Source organism: Cricetulus griseus, chromosome 4 (genome assembly GCF_003668045.3).
Source record: "Cricetulus griseus strain 17A/GY chromosome 4, alternate assembly CriGri-PICRH-1.0, whole genome shotgun sequence".
Taxonomy (NCBI): Eukaryota; Metazoa; Chordata; class Mammalia; order Rodentia; family Cricetidae; genus Cricetulus; species Cricetulus griseus.
Genome location: NC_048597.1, coordinates 34,310,325 through 34,336,661, shown reverse-complemented (window position 1 = coordinate 34,336,661; position 26,337 = coordinate 34,310,325).

Here is a 26,337-nt window from a genome sequence, read left to right as displayed (position 1 = left end):
CTCGCTTGCGCTTTTTGCTATATAAGGACCCCTCTCCCTTGGCTCGGCGCGCTTGGCCTCACAGAAGCTAAGTCGCCCCGGGTACCCGTGTATCCAATAAAGCCTCTTGCTATTTGCATCCAAGTTCGTGGTCTCGCTGATTCTTGGGTACGGGTCTCCTTCTACGAAAGTACCTCCACGGGGGTCTTTCAACTTCATATTTAAGTCATAGCACATGGATTTTTCTATTTTTTATTTAAATTAGAAACGAGATTGTTTTACATGTCAATCCCAGTTCCCTCTCCCTCCTCTCCTCCCCTGCCCCCCTCCACTAACTCCCTATCCCATCCCCTTTCTGCTCCCCAGGGAGGATGAGGCCTTCCATGGGGGGGGGTCTTCAGAATCTGTCATGTCCTTTGGAGCAGGGCCTAGGCCCTCCCCCATGTGTCTACAGCCTCAAATTTTTATACCTACTAGTTAGCTTTCATAATGCTGGAAGTTACTATGTATGCCACAGAAGGAGAAATGTTGTCAACAGTCTTACCCACCTGTGAACCGCATAAGTTACAATAATGATTGGTCTGGCAAGATATGCCCACTGAGGCAATAGTGGCATGAATATTAGGAGAATTACTAAATCACTTCTGATTGGATTTAAAGCCCATTCCACAAGGTGAAACTCATGCCTGGCATTGTTAAATGGGTCAAGAATTCATGGTTGTGTAAGTCATAGGCCCTAGGTAACAACTGTCTTAATAGGGTTTCTATTGATGTGATGGAATACCATAATCAAAAAGGAAGTTGGGAGGGAAAGGATTTATTTGGCTTGTACTTCCGCAATGTAGTCCATCATTGACGGAAGTCAGGGAAGGAACCTGTAAGTAGGAGCTGCTGCAGAGGCCATGGGGGGGTGCTGCTTACTGACTTGCTCCACATGGCTTGTTCAGCATATGCTTATAGAACCCAGGACCACTAGTCCAGGGGTAGCATCACCCATGATGGGCTTGGCCCTCCCCCGTCAATCACGAATTAAGAAAATGCTCTACAGGCTGGCCCACAGCCCATCATATGAGGTTATTTTCTCAATTGAGGTCCCCCTTCTCAGACAGCGACAGTTTATGTCAAGTTGACACGAATTTAGCCAGCAGTTCAACCTACTTTTATTATTCTGTTAAGCAGATACAGTATTAAACTGACTCCTAATAACTTATTGTTAAACATAAACATCAATGCATCTCTCAGCTGTTACGAGAGAAGGTTTCAGTAGGCAGTGATTAGTATAGAGACCCACAACTAGTCAATGTGCAGACAAAAGAGAGAGTGCTCAGCCCTAAATGGTAAATCTATACCACTGCCCCTCCTCCCAGGGCTTCTTAATCACCATAAGAGGGGTGGGGAAAATTGTAAGAAGCAGAGGTAGTGAAGGATGGATGTGAAACAGTGCTTTTCAGACATGGTAAGTCTTGCACAGATTAAGTCACAATACTAGTCACTGTTTGCACAAGACCAGACAGCTAAAAGCTCAGCATGGATGGGTTAGGGGTGTTCAAGGTCTCATTCCTAGGTGAGAAGCTACTGGAAATGAATAGTTGCTAGGGGAGGGAGAAATGATTTCTTCAGGAATGTGAGCCCTAATAGCCTTCCCATGCTCCTCCAGTAGGTGGTCCTACACCCATGTTCATACTAGCAGCACTAAGAGAACTCAGTGAGTTTAAACAAAGCAAAACAACACATGAAGTTGTGAGGGAAAGGTAGTGATGGGGACATAGTAGAAGCTGAAGTGGAGGGAGTGGAGATAGATTTGCTCAAAATATGTTAAATGCATTAAGATATTCTCAAACAATAACAAAAAGAAACCCACCAGTTAGATGGTCCTTGAGGAGTGAAACCTAAGGTTGATCTCTGGCCCCCACATACCTACACCTACATGTGCAACCTCCATGCCCATATGCATATACCCATACATGTGTTCTAAATGTATACAATATCCACAAAGAAGTAATATATGATCTAATTTCTAGGTTTATTGTGACTCAATTAATTTATATATTGCTGTTTAAAATTATTCTCTCCATATGCAAAGTTGGCTCATTGCATGGTCGAAATTACCTTCATATAGCTTCAAGTTTCTCAGTCTTCAAGTAATTTTGTAGCAGTATTGGCCTCTGTAAAAGAACCTGGTTCACACACCAAGCATCTTAACTTTAAAGCATTTGTTGGACTTAAGCTTGACTTTCTTGTAATCATCACAAACATGCAGACACAAGGAATGTCTTTGAGATTTTTCCATTGTGTAGACCAGTGCTGAAAGCTTTCAAATTGAATAGAACTGTCATGCAATTCATTTCTCTCTCCCATACCATTTCAACATTGCCAAGAACCTGAAGTCCTGAGCAAGCCAACTTTTGGTAACCAGAGAGCCAAAGGTAATAGTTCAATCATAATACCTTTTAGAATGAACTCAATTTCATCTCATTATTATATTAAAGAACTTAAGAAGAAAAGGAAAAAGTATGACCATATTCTAGAAAGCTTTAACATACTGGAACCATTTTAGTCTTCATAGTTTCATACTTTAAAATATAAGTAATATATTCTTTCCTCCTACACATATAACATAAATGCATTTATGTAGACTTTTAGACCAATATGTTCATGATAAAGTACATTTAGTATCAGCTACAGCTCTGGGGTATTTTGTTTGACTTTAAAACCATACTCTTGATTAACTAGATTACTAAAATTATAGTATTTATCCACCATCCATTAAACAGATAGAAATTAATAAGTTAGCAATGCTTTTGAGTGGAATAGGTAACTACTGTCTTTTAGATTCTTCCTCTCTAGGACATTGTTTGAGGTTCTGTGGAAGAGTAAGCAAAAAGCCAAACTTGTTTTTCTGAGTAGGAAGAGAATACGTGAGGGTGATGTTGTAAGTTGAACACAGCCTGGAGCCAGATCACAGTGCTTCGGGATAATGAGAAAGAGACTGTTCTTCTTGTCTCTATAAGCCTTATGTTTACTTCACCATTACCCTGCTCATATTAAACAGTTGCTACCTAGCAACTGGATTTCTTTTTTTTAAGACTTATTTTATTTTTAATTGTGTGTGTGTGTGTGTGTGTGTGTGTGTGTCTGTCTGTCTGTCTGTCTGTGCTGTATGTGTGTGGGTGTCCTTACACCTAGAGGTGTAAGGATTCCCTGCAGTTGGAGTTACAGGTGATTGTGAGCTTCCTGATGTGGGCACTGAGACTCAAACTCGGTCCTCTTACCCACTGAGCCAGCTCTCCAGGCCAGAAACTAGATTTCTGAGGACTTGATTTTGGCTTACACAATACATTTGGAAAGATACTTGGCTGCTTAGTTCACAGACTGCACCCTACCAATATAGTCATGGGAAAACAGATAAAGACTCTAGCATGAGCGAAAAAAATCTGGGGCAAACTGATATTTTTGCCCTTGGGATATTGGAAATTTTTCTCCTTGAGAAATCAGTTTTGGAGCACGTCTCCAAGTTAAGTTCTAGGGAAACAAAGAAACCAGCACTCTCTCTGTTTGAGTGATTGTTTTGTTGCGTGGGAGTTTGGTGAGGTAAGTTAGCAACCTTAAGGCCTTCTTCAAGTGTGTGGATAATTTGCCCCATGTGACCCTGGCTCAGTTCTAGACATCTGCTGTAGCACTGCAGTGTGGAAAGGTAGTCCGAGATTGTCCAACAGGCGAAGTGAAACCCGAGACAGAGTGGTGCCTTAGGCACTCCATTTGTCTCTAAATCAAGACATTTTCTAGACTAGTAGGATGTCTGCAGTGGAGGTTGAAGGGCTGGATGGAAACTCCCAACTGACAGAACTGGAAATTCTGAACTCTTTGAGAGCTAAGTAAAAAGAGATCAACAGGGCTTTCAACCCAAAACTTGAGGTGGCTGCTTCAAGAAAAAACAAACAAACAAACAAACAAACAGGTTGTCTTCTTATAGTAACCACTTCATGGTCTGTGCAAGGAGAAGGGTATGCTCTCTGGTGAAAGATACATAATCCAGTAATTATTATATTTTAAAACTTATTGTCGGATATACCTTAAAAATAGAAAATATTAGTCATCAAGAGAAAAAACTATGGAAAACAGTAAACTTAAGAATAGGAGAGATGATCAAGATGTCAGTAGTACATCAGGCAAACCATTGAAAATACCCATGATTGGATGGATTGGGTAAATCACAGAGGATGGAAAGACTAGGTAAAGGTGTGGATTATTATGCTTAATTTAAAACGTAAGTGTGCAATCTAGAACTAACAAGAAAAAATCTCTCATATTACAAATATGGTAGTTGGATATGAGAGTAAGAAAGAGGGTTGAAGGAAAATTCAGGGAAAACATACATATCAGGATATAGAAATGATTACAAGAAAAGGTGAGTGAGAAGTGCAGAATGACACAGAAGTCTAGCATAGAGATAACAGTGTCTAATCAGGAAAAGAGAGAAGAAAGAAGCATCACCATATTTCATCACCACATTGATGAAAGATACCAACTGACAGATTCAAGAGCCTGGGAAGTGCCATGATAAACAAAGACAGCCATACCGAAGTATTTCATAAAATTGTTTGAAAACCAAGCACAATGATTAATATTAAAATCTAAATTTAAAAAGAAAAACTGAGACTAACTTTTTCAAGAGAAATGAAAACTAGAAGACAGTGAACTTATATCTTTGAATTTTGGAAGAGTATAATAACTAAATTACAATTTCACACAAATTATTGTCCCTTTAAAAATGTAAAGATTCTTTTAGTCAAAGAGCAATTTGTCATTAACATGTGTCCTTTTGTAAAATTAAAGGAACTTCCTTCAATTCAATGTGCTGTGTTCCATTTTAACTCAGTTAGCACAGTTTCGAAGTTCTACCTTAATTGTCCAACATGATATAATCCAAAGGTACACTAATTTAATACTTGCATGCCTGGGAATGATGCTTTTAAAATCTCTGAGAAGATGAATTTCAGAGAGAAAGAAGAGTCTAATTAGGCTAAGTCCCTAGAGTGTGGTGAAGGAAGGAGTTTTAGCTGGGAGAGGCTTAGCAGTATTGGGTAATCTTTCCTCATGTCTCAAGTAGACTTGTATTGTTTGTTGGGGTGTATATAGAGAGTGATAGAAGTGACAAGTCCCATTAAACACCTTATAGTGTTCATCCAATCAATCAAATTAGAGAACTTTTGGACATGTAAGTTTCAGTTATTCTTCAGATGGGTAGACAGGGCTGTAAAATATATCTCCTCATGTTTGAAGAAAGTGTTCTGATGTGATAAATGTTCAGAATCTGTCTCTGAGCAGGCCATGATGGTTCACTCGGGAGGCTAAGGCAAGAGGACTGTGAATCCAGGGTTAGTCTGGGTTCCATAGCTGCATCCTGTCTCTAAAATAAAAGGAGCCTGTCCCTGAGTCTGAACTTGCTCTTTGGTATGTTTCAATGTGGCATTTAACATGCAGGGGGAAGAGAGAGGGACAAGTGAAGGACAGTTGCTTGCCTTTGGCAGTAATGGCTTAGACAGAAGACCTTGATAGTGTATATCAGCTTGAGTCAAAGTGAATTCTGCAGTGTCTTTTTAAGAGCTTGGCAATTCTACCACCAAATACAATATTTTTCTTTTCTCCACATTACTACACTACTGACAAGTCTTCACTTCAGAACTCATCATTCAGAAATGCGTGATTGCTTCCAGAGTGTGTCTAATACTGTTGGAACACGCATTTCAGAAAGAAACAAGAGGCCCTGTCCCAGCAGCTTCACGGAGGGTACTGTGTGCCTCTGGTGAAGGGTTTGGCCTGCTAGAGGCAATGTTCCTGTCCTTTGCCAAGTTGGCTTTCCTTATTCCCATGTGGCTGTCCAGTATCCGAGCAGAGTCTAGTCTCCTGTCAGCTGGAAGCTTAGGTAGTGGTGTCCCTTTAGCCACACAGCTACCAAAACTGGTCTGTCCCTCCACTTTCTTTAATGGTGTTTTGAGACTTAATTTTTCTTTCAGGTTTCAAGAACATTAATCATATTGACTCTTTTCTATTTTTTAAACGTATTTTTCACAGTCTTTGGCCTGGAATAGAAATATCACCACTGGGCATCAGCAATCACAAGCTTGGCAATTTTAGCAAAGTTGGGAGAAAACAGGACTGACTGGTGGCCAACCGAGTTGTCCCAGTCATTAAGAGTTGGAGGGAGTCCTGATCCAGTCAGGGTTCAGCTCCTGCTACTTACCACTGTTCCTGGCAATGGCGATTGTTGTGGCTGTACTGGGGGCCTCTGGGACTCTGGAATCTGAATCTGTGATGGGAGGGGGGAAATCCAAGTCCTCCCAGAAGGGAGATGCTGCAGAATGCAGAATAACCTCAGAATGCCTCCTCATGTGGCCTGCATGTACCTAGGTCCTATGCCAGTCTGTCCTGGGCTGCAGTGTCTCTTAAACTTCCCAGTGCCTATATGGAGTTTCCGGGCCTTGATGGGATGGCTCCCTCAGGAGCCTGGGTCTATTTATCATGTTTTCAGAGAAGACTCATCTGCCTGCCCTTCCCATTGCTCATGAAACTCCCACAGAAGCACACTCAGTTTCTGAGGAGGAGATAGCAAAGGAGACACAATGAAAAACCAGGTAAAATGCCCCTGGAAGAGAGACACAAAGGTCAAAGAGTTTAAGAGACAGAACCACCATAATTACATCTCCTTAACTAGCTAGTGTACATATGAAAACACAAAGAGCCTCAAACAAGTTGTGTGACTTCCAAGGTCACAGAGATAGTAATGTCAAGACTTTTTCCCACAGCTTGAAATTTCTGTTGTGTTTTTTTCTCACTTTCTATTATATTCTCTCTCTCTATTTCTCTCTCTCTCTCTCTCTCTCTCTCTCTCTCTCTCTCTCTCTCCTCTTCAGGTTTCAGTTAAGAAAATTATATTATTTTAAAATCTCTACTATGTACTCATACTGCTGAAATTATATAATACCTAGTGACCTTTTATTCCATGCTTATTTGTTAGGTCCAAGGATTGTTTCCTCTTGGCAACAGCAAATCCATCATTCGCCAGTTTCCCCACCTTAAAAATTAAGGAATTTTCTTTGCCTTCCTCTGCTTGCCTGGCAGCATCCTTAGTCAAAAACAAACAAGCTGTTAATCGGTGAAAAAGGAGGAGGGAGACAAAGCTTCAAAAATTGTGTTTAGCCTTGTCTGGCCCTAGAATAACATGGGAATTGGTGATCAAGAGCGTTCGGCAGGATGGCCGCCTTTCAAGGGAAACAATATCTGGATATTTCTATGTCTAGACCACAGAGGAAAAATGCTTCCTTGGTAATTAACCCGTTGAAAACAGAGCAAGTGCATGTGACTGAGAAACCAAGGTAGAGGAGAGCTGAAGAGATGCCTTCCCCTGAGGAGCCAGCCTGCAGGTGGCATTGTTACTGATGCCTCTTCACAGATTGCTCACCTGCCTGCTAATCAGCGTTTTTGATACAAAATGGAGCAGAGTAGGGAGTGATAAGTTGCTTGTTTCATTAACTGATGACTTTTTTTTTTAAAAAAAAAAAATGTGCTGTTCCTCATTCCTTCCATTTGCCTGCCATTTCTGGGGACCTTGTGAGAAAACCCCTTCCTGGGATGAGAAGTTGAGGCTCTTTAGCTAAAACCTAAAAAGTGTTTTCAATGGGAATTAAGACACTAAAAGTTGGTCAGCCAAGTAGCTTGTCTGAATCCTGGAGAGTGCTCATGAGAATCCTGGTTGGATTATGAATCACAGCTTGATTTGTATCAGGTTTTTAGTCCCACTTTAACATTTGAAAAAGCTAGCTATGAGTTGCCATGTATCAATGCCTAGCTGGGTAATATTTTTTTTAAATGCTTTGTAGGCACAAGTGAAGAAACAACACAGATTTCTAAAACCTATGGCTAGATATGTTCTAGGCGACATAGGAGAGAGTCTATTATTATTACTCTGTTAAATGAACATAGTATTAAACCAACTTCTAATGACTTACTGTTATAGATTAATGCATCTTTCAACCTTTGTTAGAAAACTTCTATTTGTAATAGATGGTGATTAACCCAGAGAGGCTCGACTGGCCAAGGTAAAGAGAATAAGGGACTACCAGATGCCCAATCCTTAAAGGACCATATATACTACTCCCCCAAGACTCAAGAATTGTTGCTGAGAAGGGGGAAAAGCATGACTACAAGAAAACACCTTCTTAAACAGCAGGGCAGAGTGCCTATGAACTGACGGTGGTTACAATGGCATAGACAAAAACCTGTCCAAGCCCAAAGTCAGACCAAATCCCAGCATGGAAGATGAATTGTGATACCAGTGACTGGCAGGTCTTGGGTGTTAGACTGAAAAACTGAGTTTTTACATCTTAGGGAAGCAGGATTCATTTGTGAGATTACGTATTTTATGAGAATTTCTATACTGTAAAAGAATATTAAAGAAATATTAACCAAGCAAAAGGGAAAAGCTCTTTAGAACGTCTCATCATAGAGGATGAGGAAAATCACTGGTTAAAATCAGGAGCCAGAAGAAAATGGAGACTTTTGTTTATGAAAGAACGATGCTTAGCTGCTTTAAGAGAGAATTTCACCATGGTGGAGGAGTGGTGAGTTACAGTGGGGTAGTCCGTGGAGAGAATGAGTGTGTTCTAATCATTCTAGGTCGGTCTGTGGGAGTTGCAAAGGAGTTTAGATCCAATTCTGAATTCAATAGGAAGCTAGGAATTTGAAAAGATTTGATCTGTACTTCACAAAATTCAGGCTGATACATATGCAAAGGACAGACCAGGGAAGAGAGAACAAAGAAAAAGGCAGAGACAATAGCAGGGGGTTTTGGAATTTAACCCAGTGGGAAAAGGTTATTACTTAGAGTTAGAGGTGGTGGCAGTGACTAAGGAAATGACTAGGTAGAATGTGAGCAATAATTTGAAGCTACAAATGACTAATAGTAATATTAATTTATGTCATGCATGACAAATGGGTTTATCAGGGAGAAAAGAGGGAGATAATAGGAAAGACTCCTAGGTTTCTAATTTTAAAACTAATAGAGATTTTTGAAGTGGGTAAAGTTGGAGGAGGATCATATTTAGGTCTGGCTAGATTCTTTAGTTTAGAACATTTTAATCAACGCTGAGGTTCATTACCCAAATCTACAGGTGTAACTCAGATGGTAGAAATGTCAGTGGATGTCATGTTCTGAGTCCTTCCCAAAGGCAGGTGTCAGGTGAGAAGAGCTTACTATTCTGCTGCAAAGGTGACAGGCCTCAGATGCCACTCCCTTGAAAGATGCCCTTTATATAGTGGGTAGGGGTGGCCACCTCTAATGGCTGACAATAGCCTGGTCACTTTGTTCCAAGAGAGATAGATAATCCTAGATGTGCATCTTGCTCGAGAGCTGCTTTGGTTTAGACTATAATATTGTTGCTGCTGTTTACTCCTCTCCTCATTCATGCTTCTTACAAAGATGGATTCTAAGAACACTCTTTAGTAAACAACGTGGGTTTGAGAAGATGTGTCCTAGACAGCCAACTTAGAAAGTTGATAGCAGGATTAGCTCAGAACACAGGTGATAAAATGGAATTTGGGAACCAGCTCATTTGCTACCATCTGGCAATGAGAACTCCATCATTCAGGGTGGTTGGCACACAGACAGTTCTGCCACTGCTATCTGGATTTCTGAACCTGAACTGGTGGTCCACTGAGGTAATAGGAGTCAAGAGACTTCAACAATTACTGGGGTAGTTGAATGTAATTGACCCCCATAATCTCATAGGGAGTGAGATTATTAGGAGGTGTGGCTTTGTTGAAGTGGGTATGACTTTGTCGGAGTACGTGTGTCACTGTAGGGGTAGGCTTTGAGTTTTCCTATGCTCATGATACTGCCTAGTGTCTCAGTCAATTTCCTGTTACCTGCAAGATGTAGTACTTTCAGCTACTACCCAAGCACCACGTCTACCTTCATGCTGTCTTTCTCCCCACCATGGTGATAATGTACTGAACCTCTGAAACTGTTAATTGAGCCACCACAGTTAAAGGTTTTCTTTATAAGAGTTGCTGTGGTCATGGTTCCACTTCTGCAAGACAGATGGTGCCTTGTATCAGGCATTCAATAATGGAAGAAACTAACATGAGTTAAGTGAAAGAACTGGGTGGCTATTGTTAAGCCAAGCCGATCAGTTGAACAGAGATAACAAAAGCTTGCTGGGACATCTACAGAGCTTCCTTGTGACACCAGATGGAAATAAATGAAAAAAATAGGTGAACCATTTAAGGATTAAATTCCAATCAAGTCAGAGCTTATTTGCCAGTCAGTACTCTGAGAAGAGGATAAAATGGATAAAAAGGAAACTGGAGAATATATATTATTGGACCAGTAAAAGGATTTCAAAACATAAAAAAGGAAATAATAAAGTATGGTATGTTGTGAAAATGTAGGTGAATTAAAAAAAAACCCACCTAAGTTAAAAAAAAACCCAACAACACATTCTCAAAAAGCTATATGCCATTTGATTCCTTTGATATGACATTCTTGCTGAGATTCAGGGATATGGAACCAATTAGTGTTTGCCAGAGGCTGAGCTTAAGGGAAAATTCATTAAGTGGAATATGACATTTTCTGAGGTGGTGGTAATATGATCAATTGCTAATATCCTAGTAATTTGGGTATACTCATGTCGCAATAAATTACTGAGCTCCATGATAAAACTATACGTATTTGTTTTTTTCAGCTGTGTGATGTTCTGTTGTGTGGTTATATAATAGTTTACCCTTCCTAGGTAGTGGATGTTTGAGTTGTTTCAGGTCATTAGAGATTATTAGTAAAATTGTTGAATAAATATGAGGTTGCTATGTTATACACTTAGCTTTATGATAACTACTAAATCTCTTTCAGAGTGACTACGCTATTTCATTACCTATTTATAGTGTGTTTGCTAGCATTTAGTACTTCCTAGTGTGAAAAAAAAAGGATGTTAAATAGTATCTCATTGTGGTCTTTATTATTCAAATAACTGTGGGATAATTTCACATACTTATGTGACAAAATATATCTTCTTTGAATATATCTGTTTTATTCATTTTTGGAATGAAAACATTGAGAGTGCATACTTTATGCAATATAGGCACAAATCCCTTGCTCATATGCAACTTGCAAATAGTCTTTGGTTTTTTTGTTTTTTTGTTTGTTTGTTTGTTTTTTCCAAGACAGGTTTTCTCTGTGTAGCCTTGGCTGTCCTGGAATTCACTCTGTATACCAGACTGACCTCAAATTCATAGAGATCTACTGCCTTTGCCTCCTAAGGTGTTGGGATTAAAGGAGTGAACCAATACCACTCAGTCAACAAATATTTTTTTACAGTCTGCCACTACCTATTTCTTACTCTAACCATGTTTGTTATTATTTTTAATATTTCCTTGAGTCTAACAATGAATTTTTGATGTTTTTTTCTATTTTCATTTTGAGGATACTGCTCATTTGTTTATGATTTTCTAGTTTTGTTTTTTTTTTTAAATGAAAAGTGTCTTGTAACTTGAATTCATGTTCTTTGGTAGTAGAGTGTCTTTTTGGTTAACTTATTTTTTTTTTTTTTTCAGAGCTGAGGACCGAATCCAGGGCAAGTGCTTTACTGCTGACCTGAATACTCCAACCTCCACTTTCCTTGACTTTTTTTGGTCCTTTTGGGGGTGTCTTTTTTCTTTGACTTCTTTTGTTTTTCCTTCTTTATTTTATTTATTTATTTATTTTTAGTGTTGAGGGTTAACCCTGGGCATCACACATGCCAGGTATGAAGTCTGCCTGAACTGTCACCCCAGGCCATATGAGTGCTCTCTTTAAACCTTTTTTAATTTAATTTTTACAAAATTATAATTTCACAGGTCAATGCCTTCTCCCTCTCCCCCTCCCCCCAAACCCCCACCTTTCCCCTCCTCCTCTGCTCCCCATGGAGAGCAGAGCCCTCCATGGGGGCTCCCACAATATCATCCTGGGCAAGGGCCTAGGCCCTCCCCCATGTGTCCAGGCCAAGAGAGCATCCATTCACGTTGGATGGGCTCTCGAAGTCCCTTCTTACGCAGGGAAAAATATTGATCCACTACCAGAGGCCCCTTAGGGTTCCAAGGCCTCCTGGTTGACATCCACTTTCAGGGTCTGGATCTTTGCTGGCATTTCAATTAAACCTCCTTGAACTTCTTCATGTGTGAATTTCAGAATTCTAGGGCCTTCCATTATTTACCCCCCACCCCCTGCCTTTTTTCATATGTGCTTTAGTTTGAGTACTTTTTATCGACTGATGGTCAAGATTACCAATTCTTTCTCCTGTGTGTCAAGTTGATGGAAGAACATTTTGGTGATAAGTTTACAGCTATGATAGGGGATACACTGGACAATAAGATTGTCTTTACTGATACATTAAAAATGAGATTAGTGTAGAACTTTCTTCCTTCTATTGTTAAGATGTTCCTAGCTTCATGAAATAAACTGACAGTGTTTCCTTCCCAGTGAAGCGGTTTACAATCCTTCCTTTGCTCCATTGATCTTTCCTAAGCCTGGAAAAATTACTGTCTGTGAGGAAGACAGTTTTCTTTCATTTTTGAGGTTGAAAAGAAAAAGATAATATAGTCAGCCATATTAAACTTATTTAGTGGCACCTAAGGCACAATTTGGGGTTATCTAGTGTATTGAAGATGCTGGGCAAATAGTAGTAGCATTTGTTCCCAAAACATTTTCATTGCTTGATACAACCTCCCTATATTCTTTAAGTAATCACTTTAAGAAATCATTCGTTTTCCTCTCGATGCATCCCATCAAAATTATTGCTGACTTTCACTGTGGATTTGCCCATCCATTCTCAAGACTGTGGATGAAAAGAACCATATAATGTGTGCCCTGGTTTCTTTACTTAACATACTCTTCAAGACATCGTTGGACAGCAGTTTCTTCCGAGTTGAAAATGTTCCTCCAGGAGTGTGGGGTTGAGGCTTCTGAGACTTCAAAAGAAAGCAAACTTCACTGGTCTGGGAGGAGCTGAAACTTGTAAGTTTCACGAGCGCCCCCTACAGAGATATAGAAGCAGTATGACTTCTGGGCACTTGGAAGACTGGAGCATTGACCTGTAGAGATTTCTGGGATTGGTCTGTAAATGCTTTAGGGGTGCAGCTGTTGTGAACTGTCACCAATGCTGACACGGGCTGTTTGGCGATGCAGCTGCTTTTGAGTTATTCCCTTCTCATGGAAGTAACCTTTCACAGACATTCCCGTTCATAACCTCCATAAATCATTGACTCATTGGTTGATCAAGGTGGACTTGGAAGCAATTATTACTTTAGTCTATCATGGGTTCCCCTGTTGGTGTGTGTGCGTGCATGCAAGCTCGTGCGTGTGCGTGTGTGTAGGTGTTGCATCTCTCTTTTATGTTGTTATTTTATTTTTGAGATGCAGGGGATCAGGGAGTTTGTTGTGAGATTCTGTCTCTAACTTCATTCATTTTAATGGTTATCCCATTGTTTTTATATACCATAGTCCACATGATTATTTATCTATGATAGAAGTTTGGGTTGTTTTTTATTTCCTAGTTGCAATACATAATGTTATTATAAGGAATAATTTACACATTTTGCATGAACGTATACTCTCATTTCTTTTGGGTGTACAGGTAACGATAGATTTGCTGGTAGGTTTTATGATAATTTGGTTTCTCTTTTAAATGAACAAATTATTTTCCAAATCAACACTGCCTTATACATCCCCATAAAAATATTTGAAGGTTTCTATTATTCCATTTCCTAACTGTCCCTTGTTTCACATCCCAAAACCATTTGGTGGTTTTAAATTTTTATTTTTCATTTCATGTGCATTGGTATTTTGCCTGCATATATGTCTGGTTTTTTTGTGGGGGTGTTTTGAGACAGGGTTTCTCTGTGGCTTTGGAGGCTGTTTTGGAACTAGCTCTTGTAGATCAGGCTGGGCTCAAACTCACAGAGATCCACCTGCCTCTGCTTCCCAAGTTCTGGGATTAAAGGCATGGACCACCACCGCCCAACCATGTGGTGGTTTTAAAATGGCATCATATTCTTGGATTTGGTTTGCATTTCTTTGATGATAGCTAACATCATGTACTTTTTCACATGTTTGCTGATCATTTAAATATTTTCTTCAGAGAAATATTGGATGAAACTTCTATTTTAAAAATTAGTTGTTCATCTTTTGCAAACTACTATTTTCAAATATTTTCTTTCATTCTGTAGGTTGTGTAGAAGACATTTGATTAGAAATTAAGCACTAATTTCCTTTAGTCTGTGTATTAGGTACTTTTCTCCAAAGTGATTCTAGATCCTGTCAAAACAAAACATCATTGTCTATGAAGATTTTTGAGTTACCGATAAACTTCTTGAGTCATTTTTGTATTTATGTTGTAGTATCAAATTGACTTAATTAAAACTTCATTTTCATAAGTTTCATATCAGTTTTTGATGGTCGATTTACTGCCTGTGAAATGACTCATTATCATCCCTAGTGTTATGATAAAGCATGTGGAGGATCTTGGTGGATTCCATGTGGCTGAGGTTGATTGAAGCAGGGAACAAACATGCCAGGCAGACAGAGCTTAAGTGAGAAGGTAATTATAGACAGGGGAGGGAGGGCTTCTGGTGCCCTGAACAGAGCTGCCTAAGGCTGGGGACTCACACAGGGAATCCCATCCAGCAGTCCAGCCCATCCAGAGATTTGCAGATATGATAGTTTACATAAGTGACCCAAAAAACTCTACTAGGGAACTCCTACAGCTGATAAATACTTTTAACAAAGTGGCAGGACACAAGACTAACTCAAAAAATGAGTAGCCCTATTATATACAGAAGATAAATGGGCTGAAAAATAAATTAGAGAAACATCACCCTTTACAATAGCCACAAGCAACAGAAAATACCTTGGGGGTAATGCTAACCAAACAAGTAAAAGACCTGTATAGCAAGAACTTTGAGTCTTTAGAGAAAGAAATTTAAGGAGATACCAGAAAATGGAAAGGTCTCCTATCCTCTTGGATAGGTAGGATCCACATAGTAAAAATGGCAATCTTGCCAAAAGCAATCTATAGATTCAATGCAATCCTCATCAAAATCCCAGCACAATTCTTCACAGACCTTGAAAGAACAATTCTCAACTATATATGGAAAAACAAAAGACTCAGGATAGCCAAAACAACCCTGTCAAAAAAAAAGAACTTCCAGAGGCATCACCATCCCTTACTTCAAGCTCCATTAGAGAGCTATAGTCCTGAAAAAAACTTGGTATTGGCACAAAAATAGACAGGTAGACCAATGGAATCGAATTAAAAACCCAGATATGGACTCACACACCTACGAACACCTGATTTTTGACAAAGAAGCTAAAATTATACAATGGAAAAAAGAAAGCATCTTCAACAAATGATGCTGGCATAACTAGATGCTGGCATGTAGAAGACTGCAGATATATCCATGTCTATCACCATGCACAGAATTTAAGTCCAAATGGATGAAAGACCTCAACATAAATCCAGTCACACTGAACCTCTTAGAAGAGAAAGGAGGTGGTACCCACAATGAATTGGTATAGGCAACAATTTCCTGAACATCACACCAGTAGCACAGTCACTGAGATTATTAAATTATTAAATGGGACCTCCTGAAACCGAGAAGCTTCTGTAAGGCAAAGGACACAGTCAATAAGACAAAATGGCAGCCCACAGAATGGAAAAAGATCTTCACCAACCCCACATCTGACAGAGGCTGATCTCCAAAATTTCCAAAGAACTCAAGAAGCTAGTCTCCAAAACAGCAAATAAGCCAATTAAAAAGTGGGGTACAGAGCTAAATAGACAATTCTTGATAGTGGAATCTAAAATGGCTGAAAGACACATAAAGTGTTCAACATCCTTAGCCATCAGGGAAATGCAAACCAAAACAACTCTGAGATACCATCTCACTCCTGTCAGAAAGGAAAAAAAAACTAAAACACCAGTAACAGTTTATGCTAGAGAAAATGTGGAGAAAGGGGAACACTTCTCCACTACTGGTGGGAGTGCAAATTCACACAGCCACTTTGGAAAGATCTTCTGAGCTAATTGGGAGCATGGAGGTAGTGGAGAGGGAGTTAGGAGAAAGAGAAGGGGAGAAGAGGAGGGGAGAGGAGGACATGAGAGAGCAGGAAGATTGAGTCAGAGGAAGGATAGAGGAGAGCAAGAAAAGAGATACCATAATAGAAGGAGTCATTATAGGTTTATAGAGAAATCTGGCACTAGGGAATTGTACAGAGATCCACAAGGTTGACCCCAACTAACAATCTAAGCAATAGTCAAGAGGCTACCATAAATGCTGATTTCCCAACTATCAGTCTAAGGTCCATGATCTCCCCCTTGTTCAGGTCAGCTGTTTCTGTGGGTTTCTCCAGCCTGGTCTTGACCCCTTTGCTCATCACTCCACCCTCTCTGCAACTGGATTCCAAAGTTCAGCTCAGTGTTTAGCTGTGGGTGTCTCCTTCTGCTTCCATCAGCTACTGGATGAAGGCTCTAGGATGGCATGTAAGGTAGTCATCAATCTCATTATTGGAGAAAGGCTTTTAAGGTATGGCTTTTCTGTACTTATTCTTAAAGCTTTTGACTAATTTTTTCTTTATTTTTTACAAGTCTACTTAAAATTTTTGTTTCCCTCTGGTTATTTTTTGTTTGTTTTATTCTTGTATTATTTCCTTATTTGTCACCAGTGATTACTAGGTAGTTTTCTGTTGCAGTGATAAAATACCAGGGGGAAGTTAAAGAAAAGAGTTTATTTCAGCTTATGGTTCAGAGTTGTTAGGGTCCATCAAGATGTGGTGGAAGCACAGCAACACAGAGAGGCCTGGGTGCCAGACAGAAAACAGAGATGATGTCTGCAGGCGCATGCAGGAAACAGAGAGAGCAAACTTTTAGGGAGTACTCCCAGTGACATATGCTCCCTAGCAAGTCTGCGCCTCCTAAATCTCCCAAACAGTAGCATCACCAACCTGGCACCAAGTGTTCAAATGCAGGACATTTCTCATTTAAACTCCATGGGTTATATTAAAGACTTTTCTTTCTCCTGTTCTCTTTGCCTTCAAGCAATATACTTTTGTAGTTTTAAAATTAACTTCACATTTTAAGCATTCACATTTAGTCAATAATGCTTTTTCAGTGCTGAGGATTGAACTATAAGGACTCACATATAACAACCAGGTGCTCTACCACTGATCTCAACCATGATCTAGGAAGTTTTAAGATATGTGTGGTTATTTAACGTTTATATCCTGACCATGACAACTTCCATACTCTACCTATTATGACCTCTCATCCAGATCCTTTAAGTTTTCTTTAGGTTTTAAATTATTTTCAAAGAAAATATCTTAATTTTGGTAATGATTTGTTTAATTCATTTGGCCATGTATTCTATTGATGCTTATGCTCTCCAATATTGTAACCTTTGCTTTCCAATGAATTTACCTTTCTTATTGCTTTATTTTTATTGTGTAACTATATTCTAATGTAATAGCTTAATCCAGTTATGATTAGGAATGATCACGTCCTCCGAGGGGGTGGTGAGGGTGACATAGGGAAGGTTTAAGAGTGAGGGGCGCGTGGGTGGAAGGTCCCTTCTTCCGTTTTCATCCTAGGCTTGCTGTACTTACTGCCCTGCCGGCTGGCTAGGTCGTTCTGTAAGTAAGGTTTCCCTAATAAATACCCTTATATTTTTACCTGACTCCGTATTGGTAATTCCCACATTATAAGTGTGCTTTCTTTTTAATTATGTGAGAATTTCATACACAAATACAATAATGCATTTTGATAATATCCACCTCTCACTCTCTAGTCCAGCCCCTTCTATGTCTTTCCTCCTATGCTCCTCCTTCAACTTTATGTCCTCTTCTATTCATTTCATGAACAATTTATTGAGTCCAGTTAATGTTTTCCATGTGCACATGCAGCGCTGACCACTGTAGCAGAGGCAGTCTACTGAGGACCACATTCCTGTAGAATAGTTACTCTCTGTTCCACTGCAGTGGTCCACTAATTCCTATTTGAATCTTTTCAAATAGGAGAATGGGCCTTGTGAGCCCTTTCTCCATCCACACTGCAATGTTGACTGGTTCATTTTTGTGCAGTCTTGTTCAGCCAGCCATGCAACATCCCCACCATGTTCAGAAGACACCTTTTTCCTTTCCTCTCTTCTCTTCTCTTCTCTTCTCTTCTCTTCTCTTCTCTTCTCTTCTCTTCTCTTCTCTTCTCTTCTCTTCTCTTCTCTTCTCTTCTTCTCTTCTTCTCCTTCCTTCCTTCTTTTCTTTCTTTCTTTCTTCCTTTTTTTTGCTGAAGTTGTCTTACTTTTCCTTTGTTCTTGAAGATTCACTTTGAGCCCATTGCCAATTGACAAACATATTTTTGTAAAATATGCTTAGAAATTAATTCATGCTTCCCAATCTTTTCCTTTTATAGTTAAAAAACTGTGTCCCATTTAAATAACTTTCAGATTTCTTAAAACTTTTTATCTGTCTGTTGTGTATTTTGGAAGAATTTCTTCACATACCTTACTACTTTACCAATCTCTCTTTGATTGTGTTCCATACAGAAACTATACAGCTTATTGAGATTAACAAAAATACCTTTTCTCATTTAGAGTTGTTTAAATTAATATTTTGCACAACCATCCATTTTAGTGAGGTTGATTTTTTTCACCTTGAATGAATTTGTGTTGAGTTTTTTATCTTTGTGTTCAGTTTCTTATCTCTCTTTCTTTAAATTTAAAAATCTTTAAAAATGTGTTTGGTAAATTTGTTTTCCAGGCTCTTTTTAAATGAAACTTCCCTTTTCTCTTTTTCTAATAGGAGGCAATTTTCTCTACCTGGCTTCTTGGACATTTTATTCAGAACTAGGTCTTGCAATGGCATTTTGGCACTTATTTTTGTGGTCAAGATAGCAATATAATTTGTAATTTTGTTGTTGTGTCTATGACTGTAGCATTCCATAGACGTGCAACTCCACTTAAGCTGTAGCCCTAGGCTGCCTTTGAACAATGTTATTTTCAGCCTCCTTTTACAAACAGAGCAGCCCTTCCCTAGCTCTTGGCTTCAAGTAGTAAACCTGGCTCAGGTCATCTATAATTTTGTGGGGAACACATTTTGTTCCTGTACCTTGCAAGGCCAACTGCCTCCTTCTCAGTGCTTGCTTCCAATCACAGGATCCAGCTTGCCTTTGGCTTGAACCCTCTCTCTTACTGCTTTGCAGGTAGTTTCTGTTTCTGATCAGCAGATATGTTAAGTTTTATTTTGAGTATACCATATGCATATACCCACATTTAAAAACATGCACATGAACCTTATAGTATATGCGAATGTGGATGCTCATATATGAGCATGTATTTAAATAAGTAAATACATCTAAAGTATTTCTTTAGTGTGTTCCTAATGAAAGGATTTTGCAGAGCATAAACTTACATTATATATTGTTTTGTTTATTATTCAAAATTTAAAAAATTAAAATTACAGGAATTAACTGATCACGACTTAACCCTACATATTATTATCATACTTCTGTTACAGTCTCTAAAATTGAGAATTGGGGCTAAAGAAACTATTTGCCTATAGTATAACCTATAGGTTGATTTATTTTTCCTCTTTCTAAAGATAACTTTTTATCGTGGAGCTATTGTGTTTATGTCCCCTCCAAACATGTATTTATTCATAATGGAATATACTATCATCATAGTGTGTATGTGTACAGATGTGTGTATGTGTGTGTGTGCGTGTGGAGGCCAGAGGTTTCCATCAAATGGCTTCCTCAGTTGCTTTTGAACCTGGACTCACTGATTTGTCTAGACTGGCTGACCAGCATGCCCTAGGGGTTCACTTGCCACCTCTTTCCCCATGTTAGAATTCAAGGTGCACACTGTGGTACCTGGCTTTTTATGTTGCGCTCCTTGTGTTTACATGAAGCACTTTACCAAATCCTCTCCCTTGCCCAGTTTTTTTGAAGTGGACTGAAATTACACTGTATTCATTAACATGTTTTTGCAAATCTGGTCTTTGAGATTCATTTTTACACAATTTTATCAGTATAATCACCTTTAATTTCTTCTTTTAAATTATTAAACTATTTAGATGTATCAATGAGTCATGTTGCTTAATTTTAATTTATACTGTCTTTGTATAATGATAATGCTTTGTATCATTAAAATACAGCCACAACTAATAGTCTTATGAACATTTCAGTGCAAATACTTGCAGTTACTATGCGATATACATCTAGGATAAGAATATGTAGATTGTTAAAGAGTCATATATATTTTTCTGATGAACCATCTATAAATTTGTCAAATATTTTACCCTTCTATCAGAGTGTTATAGTCATAGCATTTAACCAAATATGATATTTTCATACTTAAATTTTTCTTGATACTACTATGAAAAAAACATTGTTTACTTAATTTTCGTTTTCCGAATTATACTTGAAATTAGCATAGTTCAAATGTTTATTATCTGTAGGAGAAAATGCAGGCATGATCTAGCAGCCAGCCCACTTGGCACGCTGCCCTTCTAAATAAGAAGCATGGCACACCATGCTCCTGAAGGCAGAACACTGAATTCTGAAGTAGCCTGAGTAGTCGGTAGCTGGCCTGCAGACACTGTCTGCACTCTCCACATCACTGATAATTTGCTGCTTCTACACAGAGGCTCTGGTTGTGTGAGCGCTCACTATCTAATCCAAGGTTATGTGCTAACCACTCACAGTCTTAGATTTTCACGGTGGAAGTGGCTGCTCACATGCAATAAAGAAGACGCTGTTCCCTGAGAGCATCTCAGGAGTGGTTTATCTACGAGCCCTTTACTGACACACAGGCCTTTCTGTCTTGGCAGGGGGATGCCCCACTAATGGTGGCAGTTGTCTAGTCGGATTTCTTCTTCTATAAAATTCACAACACAACAATATCTTTTGTTCAAATTTCTGCTCAGTTACTTCTTTTTCTTTATGCCCATGTGTGCTTACACGTCTACATATGCATACACATTTGTATGTATATAAATACAAGCAATGCAATTGTATTACTTTTTAAATTAACAAAGATGGATGCATGTTCTTGGTAAGATGTAAGCTAGAACGAGAAGAAGGCAGTCAGGAAAGAACCCAGAAATAGGCTGCCCATTAAGTAGGCATGGGCCAATAAAGCTGTGGGTGTGAGTTGAGTAATGGGTGGGAAGAGGGGTTAAATTCCAAAACATTGTTGACAAAGAGTTACCAACCCTTGGAAGATAATATTCTCAAATTTTGTGTTTGGCAAAGCGTCAAACTGCCTTCTTCATATTTATGTTCATTATAGGCGGCTGTCACTTACAGCCTTTATCAGAGAAGCCTCTCCTTGCCGTGAGTGGTAGTCAATGCAGACATGAGGCTGCACAAGGTACTGTGAATGAGGTGTCGGGAGACCTCAGCCCTGAGCCTGACCTTTATATCATCCCCTCTAAGGCTAATGAAACACTTCAGAATAACAGGCAGAAAAGAACCCGTAAGATCAGGGGAGACAGGTGTGAAACTTCATCTTCTGGGTAAGAGACAAAACCATTACAGTGATAAACATCCAGCACCTACAGGTGCCTGCATTGGATCTCATAAGGATGTAACCCTCAACAGTTAGCCATGGATGGAGGGGGCATTCAGAACCCCTTACCCCTCACTGCCGAACTATTTATTACTGATAGATTAATGAAGAGGTGGAGTCATTCTCTTTAATTGTATACTGGTGACCCCAGTGAGCTTCAGTGGATAGATAGTTCTAATCAAATGGTCATAGAGATGACCCTGAACATGTAACAAAACAAAACTAATGAATCTGGGGAAGGGACTGGCAGTGGGGAGAGGGTCATCAAAATGAATAACATATATATATATATATGTATGTATGATATATATGTATATATATACACACACATACACATACACACACACACACACACACACACACACATATATATATATATATATATATATATATATATATATATATATATATTATATTATATGAAATTGTCAACGAACAAAATTCATTTAAAACTTTATATTTTGAGAATCTCCCATAGGTGGTTGGCTATAGAGGTAGGTGACTTGTGACAATTTATACATCTTTAGTACAGAATTTTAAAGTGAGAATTTCATGCCAAAACTTGATTTCAAAGCTTAAGGAGACATTAAAATCAAACTGGCAAATGCTAGCTGCTGGGTGAGAGAGAGACAGTTTTGTGTAAGAGGATAGCTGCTGGTAAGTTGGCCACTTTCTTACTCTCCATTGGACAGTAATACAGATCACACATCTAAGAATATTTGGGCAGCACAAACTGGTCTTGAAGGATAAAAGCAATAGGCACAAAGTAGGGAATGGGCATGGGTCTGGGAAGGGTTGGAGTGCACATTATCAAAACACATTTATGAAACTTCCAAATAACTAATTTGAAAATTTCTTAAAAGATTGTTGCACATGTGCACAGGTTTAGTGACTGATGGGAAAAGATGTGATATCAGTAAGAAAAGAAAGTACCTTGTAGCATCACGAAGTGAGATAGATATAGGTCATCATCTAAGACAACAGGGTACACTAAAGTTCCTTTGTTCATCTCTGCCTGTTCCTGGGTGTGACTTTTTGACTCTCTCATTGTGTTTAGCTTTTGCTCTACTTAGGAGACACCAGTGAAAGTATAATTATCTTTTGACCATAAGATAAACCTCCTAGCCCATGGTACAATACTGTGCCTGGAATGTAGTGTCTACTCAACAGATACTGGTCAAACAGATGTAGAACTTAATGAAAAAATAAATGAAAGGGAAGCAGGCTGACAGGGATCAGGTAAAGGTGCTTGCCGTTAAGCCTGATGATCTGAGTTCAATTCCTGGAGCCTTCATGATAGAAGAAGATAATCCACTCTAGCAAATTGTAGACAGACAGTCAGTTAGACAGACAGACAGACAGACACACACACACCACTAAATAAATAAACATAGAACAAACTAGGCTTTAAAAATTAAGTGTAATTGGTGACCACGAAGCTTCCATGAGTCTTTCTGGAGACAGGAACACAGTGCATGCCTGTTTATTTTCTCAGTTGCTCCTCTCTGTTTCCCTCTCCTGATACTTTCTTCCTCTTCAGCTCTTCTCTGTGGTGACATTTATTGAAGGATACCCTTATTTTCAATGTCTCCACTTTCCACTCGCTCAGACTTATTTCCGAATTCACTGCCTCTGCTCACAATTCTTAAATATTTCTCTTTTCAACACTACCAATAATCTCCACCCTTCTAACTGAGAGCCTCACCCTATGTGACCTGTCAAGGTGATCACACCATCCTTCTTGGTGTTCTTCATTTGGCTTTCAGCTCTAATTATTTAAGGCTTTTATGCCCACTCTAGAACCCTTCATTACCTTCCTCTCTTCTCCAAATTCTTTATGTTGGAGTATTTCCCTATGTACTCTTGGTCCTCATCTCTTCCACTGTAATCCCTAAGCAATCTCATTGAGCCCCACAATATGGAATATCATCTACAAGACAAAATCTCCTGAATTTCTATTGATGGACCACACTTAACTCTAGAGCTTTGGTTCCTAATTACACTTGCCTCCTTGCCAGGTCTAGCTGGATATCTAGTGGGCACCTTAAAGCCAAGATGCCCACTGATGATTGTAGGAGTTTCCCTTCTCATTTTTTGTACTATTTGCAGCTTTCATTGTGGTTGATAGCATCTTTCAAGTTGCTCAGATTAGTACCTGAGATTCACTCAGCCCTGTCTTCTCATAGACTACAGCTGTCTCTCATGAAATCCTATTGGTATAAGCTTCAAATCATGCATAGTATTGAGACCAGGTAGGCAGGAATTATGTGGGACAGAACTGAAGAAAACATTAGCTGTGTCTCAGTAGCTGTGTCTGCTGATGAGGCCTGGAGTTGGAAGTGACGGAGCTGAGGAACTGCTTGCTGTGTCCCTTGGTGTTTGGAACGCTTTGTGGTCAAACAAGCTGACGCTTACAGCTAGCTTCTTCCCACTGCACAAGAAGCTGAGGAAGTAGGGCACTTTCCCACACAGACATACTAACAGGTCCTACAAACTCAGGAGACTTCAGCTTCATTATATCATTTTCATTGTGGTTTTGACCCCATTCCCAAGCTTAAGAGGACCATGGGAAGAAATACTCTAAAAGGGAGATCCAGTCTTCTATGGTTTGGGAGAAAAAAAAGATGGGTCATATTAGCTCCATGAATATGCCACTCACCACATAAATATTCATGAGAATGTACAAAACAGAACCCAATGGGATTGTTACCCTTTGTCCTTTGGATAAGCCTGCTGTAATAATCTCTCTTTGAGGTGTACTGTCTCTTGGATGAATTATTTCTTTCCATCCTTCAAGAAAACAAGAACTGAGATGAGAATTTCACCTTGTAATAGCAATGTCACTAGACAGGCTCTCATTATATAGACCAGGCTAGCTCACACTCCGGAGATCTAGCAGCCTTCACCTCCCATGAGACACCACGTGTAATGACTTTTTTTCTGCCACATATTTTTATATTTTAATTATTTTTAAGATTATAATGTAATTACACTATTTCCCCTTTTCCTTTCCTCCTTTCATACCTGCTCATGTACCCTTCCCTTGCTGCCTTTCAAATATATTGCCTCTTTTTCATTAATTGTTGTTATATGTGTGTATGAATATGCGTATGTGTACATATATATTCCTAACTACATAAATACAAACTACTCAGTTTGTATATTAGTTGTATGCATATGTTTTCAGGGCTGACTATTTAGATAACCAGCTGGTGTGCTTTTCCCTGGGGAAGTAATTTCTTCAGCTCTCAGCATTCTTTAGTTGCTTGTAGTTCTTTGTGTCAGGTTGAAACCATGGGCTTTCCCCATCCACTTAGCATGACTATTGGTTGTTGTTTTTCTGATCGGATTTAGGCATATAAAACCACAACCAATCAAATGGAAGAGTTAAGGAGCCCAGTCATGATTGATACATATACTTTAGTACTCCTTATTCCCATACTCCTGATACTCCTTAAAACAGTTGTCTTTCCCGAGGAGTTCTTATCACCCTCTAATATATATGAACTTCTTATTGTTCTTTAGCATGCTACATGATTTAGACATGAAATGTTAGTTATGCTTAGTTTCCCTTTTCTTCCTTTGGAAGATAATTGAGTGCCTGGTATACAATAAGCACCCAATAACATCTGCTGACTAAATGATGCACTAACTGATAAATATCATGATTTCTAAAGCCTAAATATCTGAGACAACTTAGACCTTAATAAAGACTTCCAGATACAGGTTATGTCCTAATTATCTGAAATTTATCAGTCACAAAGTTTTACATCTTTTCACTTACAAAACTAATTTCTTCATCATGTAAATATGATATATGCTATACCCTCTTAGCATGTTAACTGTTCATAGTGTTGAATTATCCTTAGTGTTATTTGGCAGATTGATTGTAGTTTCATATAGAGTATTAAGGACCCAAGGATGAAAATATCAACATTTAAGATGGTTTTAGTTGGACTCATGCCTGTAATTCCAGTGTCTGGAAGGTGAAGGCAGGAGGAACAGGAGCTGTAGGCCAGTCTGAGTTACATTCAGAGTTCCAGACCTCTCTGGCTGGCCTGAGCCCCAGCTTCAAAAGTAAGAAAAAGCTTTTTTTTAAAACAAGCTAAAATAACTTTCTTCAAGTCTTTCTCCACAAAGTATCTATTTCTCTTTGAAAGTCAAATAATTAAATAAATACATAATTAACTTTAAATTTCTGATGCTATATTTTATAAAATCTCAAAATTAGACAGTTTAAAGCTGGAGTCTCATAAACTTGAGAGGTCTTATTTCTGTCCACACATATACACCTGCGTGTGTGCTCACAAGCTATGTCAGTGTGAAGAGTCAATGGCTCATATGTTTTTCCATGATTGGTTTACAGGACAGATAAAACCCCAATCTGGAAGTGTGGAGCGAGCAGGAGGAGGAGCAGGTTAAGATTGGAAGTTGGGTTTGAATGAATGACACAGGACTGCATCAGAGAACTGCCATAAGGATAGGTAAGACAGAAGCAGATACTGATTAGTAATCTCCAGTGTATTTTCCAGTAAGAGAAGATTCAGAATGAACTCTGAGAGCTTCTCCCCAACACAGGTACAGTGATGTGAGCACCACAAATGTGATCCCAAAGAAAGGAAGGTGCAGCCAATTCATAAAAGATTAACTACTAGACTCACTTAGTTTCTTTCCTTTTAAAACGAAATTTAACATCAACACAGATGCCAATCC